At 41.7% G+C, this 8,531-nt stretch overlaps 1 pseudogene; it reads right to left on the bottom strand.

Moving 5' to 3' along the window:
* Window positions 1–702: 702 nt before the first annotated feature.
* On the bottom strand, window positions 703–8,054 carry LOC122889237 (annotated as a pseudogene).
* Between the last annotated feature and the right edge of the window lie 477 nt (window positions 8,055–8,531).

Genomic DNA, 8,531 nt, shown 5'->3' with positions numbered 1-8,531 from the left:
TACTTAAAAATATTTATTTATTTGAGAGAGGGAGAGCAGGGGGTTGGGGCAGAGGGAGAAACAGAGTTCCTGCTGAGCAAGGAGCCCAGTCAGTGTGGGACTCAGTCTCAGGACCCTGGGATTATAACTTCAGCCAAAGGCAGACTGTTAACTGACTGAGCCCACTAGGTACCCCAGTTCCAGTCCTCTCAAGCCCATGTTTTCTCTTTATTGTACTGAAAACCACTCCCACCAACAACACCAATGATTAAAGTCACTAGAAAAATATGCCACATATCCCAGGTGTGGTGAAGGCTAAGTTGCTATAACAAAGAGGCGCCAATATATAGTGGTTCAAAGAACATACAAGTTTATTTCTCTTGCACATAATAGGTACTAGGATAAGAAGGCCACTCTGTTCCATTCAGTCATTTAGGGAATCAGAGCAGTTCTTACTGTTCTATCAGACCATATTCAGGCTCTTCTATATCCTGGCATGGAAGTAAGGGAAAAGAGAACACAGATTCAGTACCTTAAGATCCATACTTGTCATTGGAATCACATAGGAGTTGAGGAAATATGGAACCTAGCTATGTGGCCAGGTACCCAGCAATAACCAACTCTATCGCTATGTGAGAAGGGGAGAATGGAATCTGATGGATCCCTGGTGATGATGGTTCCATGAGATGTATTATCTAAAATGAAGACCAAATGAAACAATAGTCAGTATTTTTCAAGATGATTTTCTGGCTCATTAGAGGAAGATCTTTCAGGAATGAGGGCTCCGTGTTTGTGCAGAAGTGTGATGAAGAGAATGGGTAACCTGTGGTAAAAACGCTCAACCCCTTCAGCCTGATACCACGTGAAGGGCTTGTGTTTCTTGGTGACTGTCAGTTTATGGTACACTTTCAGATTCCTTTTGTAGTTTATCAGCAGTTTATGTTTTGGCGCTGTTGGTATGTCGAGCTGGATGACTGTTGTAGTTGTCCTACAGCATGTTTAGCAGCATCCTTAACCTCTACTTTCTAGATGACAGCATGCCCTCTAACCCCCACCTCCACTCTGGTAGCGAAAGATGTCTCCACACATCGCCAAATGTCTCCTGAAGACAAAATTGTCACCAGTTGAGAACCCTGGTGTAACTACACACAAACGGCAGGAGATATGGCAGTTTTGATAAAACATACTTTTCAATTAACCTCTTCCTGTGGATGCATGATTATCATCTACACTTCTGTCCAGCTAGAATTTAAACAGTTTCACCACTACAAGAATTGTATTTTGAAAGTGATTTCTGTTAGCATCAATAGTTCTTTCCATATGTTATATTTGATCATGCTGCTTCAAATGGTTTTAGTCATGGTTTAGGATTCATGCTTGACATCAAGGTTTAGATTTTTAGGCTAAGTAAAAAGAATTTGAAAATGGCTCAGTTGTGGCAAAAATAAGATGTTTATGCAAGAATGTTAATTACATAGGATCATGAGATTATAAAGGGTTGGCAGCAGCTATTTGTGAGGAAAGTTTATCTGTACTGCGTTCTTTGAATGGATTTCCACCTCAAACTCAGAATTTGCCTAATCCTGCTCAAATCATTATTTATCTCTGACAAGATCAAAAATTTCCTAAAGAAAGGGTTAGAAATTTTCTTCTACTTAATCTTTCTGCTTTTGGATCTGGACAGGTATTTGATTGTCAAAACACTAAGCAAGGAAGAGCTAGGTATTCTGGAGAATATCTGCACCTCCTTTTGAAGGGTTGTTGGTAGGGGAGCAGGTGAGTAGTAGAAGCCTTAACGCTGGGAGTGTTCTCCTCCCCATCCCAATTTTTCTGAAGGATTTTAAGGTAGAAAAGAAATCTCCACCTAGTACTGAATAATATTCCTTGTAATTCAGGCTGACTACAATGTCTACCTTACCTATCTCACAAGGAAATTTCCCACACCCTCAGACTTTAATGCCTGCTTAGCCCTGTTTTACATCTCCTGAAAAACTTCCCTAGTAACCATAGCTTATTGGGTCAGGAGTGGACCTATGGCTCAAGAACATCAATTTCTGACAGTAACTGTTGACATTGTCTAATCCTAAAAGGTAAGCTAGACCAATCTTTTTGAGGATTTAATCTAGGAAATCTGCAGTGAAAGTTGAGTGAATAAACCACATAGAGAAATGGGCTGTGAAACAGAGTCAGGATCCTAAGACAGAAACTATAAGACATAAGGCCGAACTAGCATCATGAACAAGAAAATCATCTATGAGTATATAGAAACTAAAATTTAGAACAAATATATTCAGAATTGAGGAAAGGAATAACTTACTTGTTGATTTCCTGGGAAGGAAAAAACTAGTTTTGAATTTCCTCCTCTCCTTTCACTACAATTATTGTAAGGACTCCAATTGAAAGTAATATTGTGTAATGGTTAAGGATGTGGAGTGTGGAATCAGACAGCCTGGGTTCACACCGTAGCTTTACTATGCGATAGCTGAGCGTACATAGTTATGCATATTGCAAAACTTTCTGTGCTGTAGTTTTCTTCTTCCTCAGAACCTAGAGAGACTAAAGCTGAAAGGAATCCTTCTAGAAAGAATTGTCATCTTAATAGTGGGTGAGTCTCTGTGTATGCTCACCTTCCTTGGTTCCAAGCCCTCAACATTGTCGTGGGTCTGCTATTTCCCCACTACTTTTCCAGTTCCTGAGTATGTTAAAAAACAAAACCAAAACAAACAAATAAAAAAAACACCCACCCATTGTCAGTTAGTCACAAGCTGAGGATATTGTACCCTCTGGGGAGACTTTGGGGCAAGACATCACTTTTTAGGGTATTAACTGCTCAAAACCTCCCAGGTGCCTAGATGATACAGTTCCACTTTTTCCAGCCTTACCTCTTAATTTTTTTTTTCTGAGATAATCACTCCAGTCTAACAGATTTATTGATTTCAGATATTTGTCTCCCACAAAAGTTTCTCAGTTCTGCTCATTATATATTCTTTACCAGATTTCCCTATATTTCCCTCCTCTTGGTCTCTTCTGAACCGTCTCCTCCCACAAGGTCTTCCATGAACCCTTCCCTGATCAACCCACCCCTGACAAAGATTGCTTGGTCTTGGGCTTCTGTCTTCACCCATTAGAGTCCCATTTTAACAAGAATCTTGCTAAATCAGTTTAGCCAAAATCCCCTACCATACTATTTGATCACACTCCATACCTGACCAAATTCCTCACCCATCCCAACCCCCCTTGGTATTATCTGATCACCTTGGTCTGCCTTCAGCAAGAATCCTGTTAGATCAGTTTAGGGGAAAAAAAAAAAATCATCTCACCCTCTGATTAATTTCCATGTATCAACTCCCTCATTTTACTTCTTGGCTATAAATCCGCACCTTTCCTTGTTGTATTTGGAATTAAGCCTGATCTCTCTCTCCCCTACTGCAAAAGCCCACTGCAGTAATCCCTACAGCTATGGCAATAGTCCTGAATAAAGTCTGCCTTATAATTTTAACTGGTGTCATGAATAACTTTTTCTTTAACACCTACATTGGCCTTGACTTCCTCTAGTCTCACTGTGTATTACAGCTCATTTCAGCCATTATAAGCTATTTGTGGTGTTATTTCTGTGCTTCAGAAATAGATTTCCATGGTGCTATGTATGTGCCAAATTATTCCATGTTGTCCAGTATAGTGCCTCAAACACTAAAAGCGTGGAGTAAATACCTTTCAGTTCTTCTGGGCATGAGCATAATTGTCAATTTACCACACGACTGGACAGTGCAGTGGCTGAATACTTCCTGAGAAACCTACCCAGAAGCTTTGTCAGCGTCTTGTGGGACTAGGAGAAGATTACCTCAACCTCCTCATTGCAGGTTCAATTGTCTGAAAAGCAGATTCAAGGACGGAAATGAATATGCGGGGTGGGGGTAGTTGTCAAGCAGTCTTCTTGGGATCAATGACTATAGAAGGGGAGGGAAGGAAGCCAGATGGAACAAAGAAACAAACAGGGCTGCAGAGAAGTTACAAGGCCTGGACAGACCCCATGGGGGGACATTAATGCCAGGATAACCCTTTAGAGACTTCCCAAATGGGAGCAAGGAGATGGGTTTGAGATACCCACTCTTGCCTCCTTAACCACTTTTTAGCTGTGGGCTGCCGTTGACAGGGGCCACTCTCTTCAGCTGCAGCAATTCCCAAAGAGAGCTTACAACTGAGCTGTTTGCTGACAGCAGTCCCAGCAGTTGCATATTTTCTTCAGTCCTGAGAGGGAATCTGGAAGACACAGCATAGGGTCCTAAACAGACTTCTGCAAAGACATAGGATATAGAGGCTAGAAAGTTCCAGTCTAGCCCGGATCAGATAAGGTCCATTATCTGTGTCAGCCACTTGCTTTGGACTCCTCAGTAGGTTTTCTCTTGCCCATGTAACAAACTCTTCTGCCTAGCTTCCAAGACCCACATGGCCCTTTATTTCACTCTTCACAACCTCTAGAACACCAAAACTACTTGCTCTTGGCTTATGTTTCTACCTCTGACAGTCCAAGCTATGTCCATCCTTTAAGCCAATTTTCTTCTTGCCTCGTCTTTCACTAATCCCCCACCCCAGCCTTGTCTACCAGTTCTTTCTGCAGGAGGCATAGATTTTTCCATCTGCTCCATTCACATGGACTCTTTTTTTTTTTTAAATATTTATTTATTTATTTGACAGGCAGAGATCACAAGTAGGCAGAGAGGCAGGCAGAGAGAGAGAGAGAGAGAGAGAGAGGAGGAAGCAGGCTCCCTGCTGAGCAGAGAGCCTGATGCGGGGCTCCATCCCAGGACCCTGAGATCATGACCTGAGCCGAAGGCAGAGGCTTGAACCCACTGAGCCACCCAGGTGTCCCCACATGGGCTCTTGAATACACCCCACTATCTGGGAGACACGTAAAACTTGCTCTGCCTGTGAGACCGTAAGCTCCCTGAGGATGGGAAATGTGCTTACAACAACCTTAAAACAATGTACTTACAAGACAGGGCTTGAGGCATCATGGTCATTCAAAATATCATTCCTCCTCAAACCCTGACCTACCTCTGGTCAGCTGTGTAAGGAAAAAAAAATTTTTTTTCTTCTTAAAAATGTTCGCAGGGGTGCCTGGGTGGCTCAGTGGGTTAAAGCCTCTGCCTTCGGCTCAGGTCGTGATCCCAGGGTCCTGGGATGGAGCCCCGCATGGGGCTCTCTGCTCAGCGGGGAGCCTGCTTCCTTCTCTCTCTCTGCCTGCCTTTCTGCCTAGTTGTGATTTCTCTCTGTCAAATAAACAAAGTATTTTTAAAAAAAGTTCACGAATGGGGCCCCACTTAATTCTCCTTGTACACGGGTGCCCCTGCTTCAGAAGTTACCATGCACAGCTCAGTAGAAAAAAGATGAAAAAAAAAAAAAACAAAAACACAAAGGATGAGGCCTTTGCTCAGATGTTCTCATTTACAGTATACTTCAGGACAGGAAATAAAGACTTCCTGCCAATTCAAATGACATTATTTTTGTGGAAGCTTATCCAAGGCATGTAAAAGACATGGGCACAAAATAAGTTAATTACATGTAGTGTGAATTGGTTAAGACTGAGTTCAAGTAAGTCAGAAATTTTTGAAGAGTCAACAGAATTTCAAAATTCACAGTCATTTCCTGAAAGTACAGTCTGGTAAAATTGGCTTATCACCTCACTTTTAATGCACATATGTGATTTCCTGCTTACAGCATTTCCCAAAGGGATGCGAAAAAAATATTTTACAACTAGGGAAGTTTTATAAGAGGGATTATCTATAGTTCCTGAATAAGAAGCCTTCTCCCTCTCCAGGCACACCTGCAGCTCCTAATAACCAACTTACGCAATTTTCCTCTCTACTTGAATCAAAATTGGCAATAAATGTTGTATATGTCTCACAGAGTGAATGTTTAAATCTTGTATTTACTGGTTCATGAAACTGGTTCCCTCTAGTTTACCAGCATGGAGGGGTGAGTTTGCAGGGAGCAATTAGGGATAAGATAGCCAAAGAAACACAAAGTCAGTTGAAAAAAGAAATCTGTGTGTCTGGCTCTCTCTATGAATTATGACTATTCAAGGGGGAAAAAAATCTGAACCTTTGCCAAAAGACTGGCGTGTAAAGGGACAGCTGGAGTTTTCTGTTAGGGGTTACAATGCATTACTTGTTCCATAAGGGAAAAGGGGGATCACTTACCACAGCAACTCACACATTGCATGAGACACTGGCACATCTCTACCTCGTGAAGCATTTTCTTCAAAGGAAAAGAGCCAGATATTTCAGGAAGGTCATTGAAGATCTTTGGGTACAGACGTGCCGACCTTCCTGGTGGAGATTTGTAGCCTTTGTGGTGTGTGGACTCAGTCTCTGTAGATGCCTTCGTTGTATTATAACTTTTATACAGGATGTATTGTTTAAACTGCCAGCCCTAATTCCAATGCCCTTAGAGACTCAGGAAATTCTAACCGAATAATATAAAACCCCATTGTATTTTTCTTTGGTTGAGATGCAAATAACATTTTGAACAAGAATGTTAACAAATACACAAACATGGCACTAAGTTGGAACTTCCATTGGGACTCTAAATTTAAATGTCTTAAACATTTAAATACAAATGAAAAAGAGAATGATAACCATATTTAAAAGTCTCTTAAGAATCAGAGACTCTGCTACTGCTGTCCTTGAGTCTGTGCTCATAGTAGGTCTATTTATGCACTTATCAGTCCTGAGACCAGCACTAGCCAGTCTGGGTTAAACTCTGAATGACCCTCTCCACCAGAGTCAATGCAGACATGCGGAAGAAGTCACATCTTTTCCTAACCCTAACATGAACCCTAGATTCATGTTATTTTTATTTATTTATTTTTAGATATTTTTAGATATTTGAGATACAACTTTATTCTGATTCTAAACACAAGGGAATGGGAATGGAAGTGACAAATGAGATTTCACCACTGGATATTGTGATGTGATTCTAGCAGTCTTCTATCTGAAACTCAGGAAGGAAACGACTGCATTCCAAAACAGCTAAATATGCAGGTCCAAAAAAAATGAAGGTACTTTTTAAACTGCCACATTCACTCTGAAGCCCATTCATCTTCTTCATCTCCATTCATCTCCATGTGCAGCCCCAAGGTGAAGCACATGTAGTGCTCGGCTCTCTAATACTGCACCACTGATATCACGGACTCTGGCCTAGAAAACCAGACTTTCGCCTTTTTTTTTTTTTTTTTAAGATTTTGTTTATTTATTTGACAGATAGCGATCACAAGTAGACAGAGAGGCAGGCAGAGAGAGAGGAGGAAGCCGGCTCCCTGCTTAGCAGAGAGCCCGACACGGGGCTCGATCCTGGGACCTTGGGATCATGACCTGAGCCAAAGGCAGAGGCTTTAACCCGCTGAGCCACCCAGGCACCAAAAACCAGACTTCTGATGCTGGGCTGCAGGTGCATCCAGGAGAGCCGTTGTCTGAGCAAGTTCTAGATCATGCTCATGCTGGGCTGCTGAAATTGGCTCCGTGACAACCTCTGGTGGGGCAGGAGCAGGCATGGAGACCACCTCCAAGTTAGGGTCTCCAATTAATTTTCTAACAAGCCACAGGAGGGACTTTTCAAAGTTGTATACTTTCGGCAGAATGTTACAGCACTAATAGTTCTTCTTTCAGTGGAAGATAATAGACTTCACCTTAACTTTCTGGTCCTTCGTGTCCACTTTGTTGCCACACAGCAGTATGGGAATGTTTTCCCATACTTGTACCAGATCTCTATGCCAACTGGGCACATTCTTACAAGTAACCCTTGATGTTACATCAGACATTATAATGGCACCCTGGGCTTGGATGTAATAGCCAACTCTCAGCCCACCAAATTTCTCCTGACCAGCTGTACTCCATACATTGAACTCCATAAGTCTTCTGTTGATATGGAACACAAGGGGATGGACCTCAACACCTACATACTTACACTCAGATTCACCAGTCAGATAACATTTCAGAAACGTAGTTTTTTCAGTACCACCTTTGCCAACCAGGACAAGTTTTGAGCTGGACTTGAGGTTCTCCTTGGGTAGCCATCATGCTGTTGCTTCCAAAAGCATCTCTGGCCCATCTGTCTGAGGCTCCTAACCCTAGATTTAAACACATAAACAAAAACCTTTTTAAAGGCTGATTGGGTGATCTGTTTTACTGTATGAAGTTGGGGTTCATTTCCTAGATTTCCAAAATTAGTGGAAAAATCAGATTCCATCTTGCTGGTTAAACAGATCAAGGCAGATTAATTTATAATTATCTCATATTATATTGTCCATAGAAAGTTATATGTTTAAGTAGATATTTATAATGCCTATGGAGAAGAAAAATAGGTATTGGTGCATTTAAACCAACCCTGAGGTATTTGGGGGTGTCTCAAGCAAAAAGGATCAGGGGATCAGGATTCACAGTAATGGCCTTATGGAAGGCAGCTAGGTAGAGTTCCACTTGGTTTCCTGAAGAGTGGAGCATACACTAACACTTGAGTTTTTTTGGATCATGGCCTCAGCAATGAAGCCATAT

The sequence above is a fragment of the Neovison vison genome, chromosome 1 (genome assembly GCF_020171115.1).
Source record: "Neovison vison isolate M4711 chromosome 1, ASM_NN_V1, whole genome shotgun sequence".
Lineage (NCBI taxonomy): Eukaryota > Metazoa > Chordata > Mammalia > Carnivora > Mustelidae > Neogale > Neogale vison.
The sequence above is the reverse complement of the archived record's forward strand: the minus strand, read 5'-3'. Positions and strand labels throughout refer to the sequence as shown.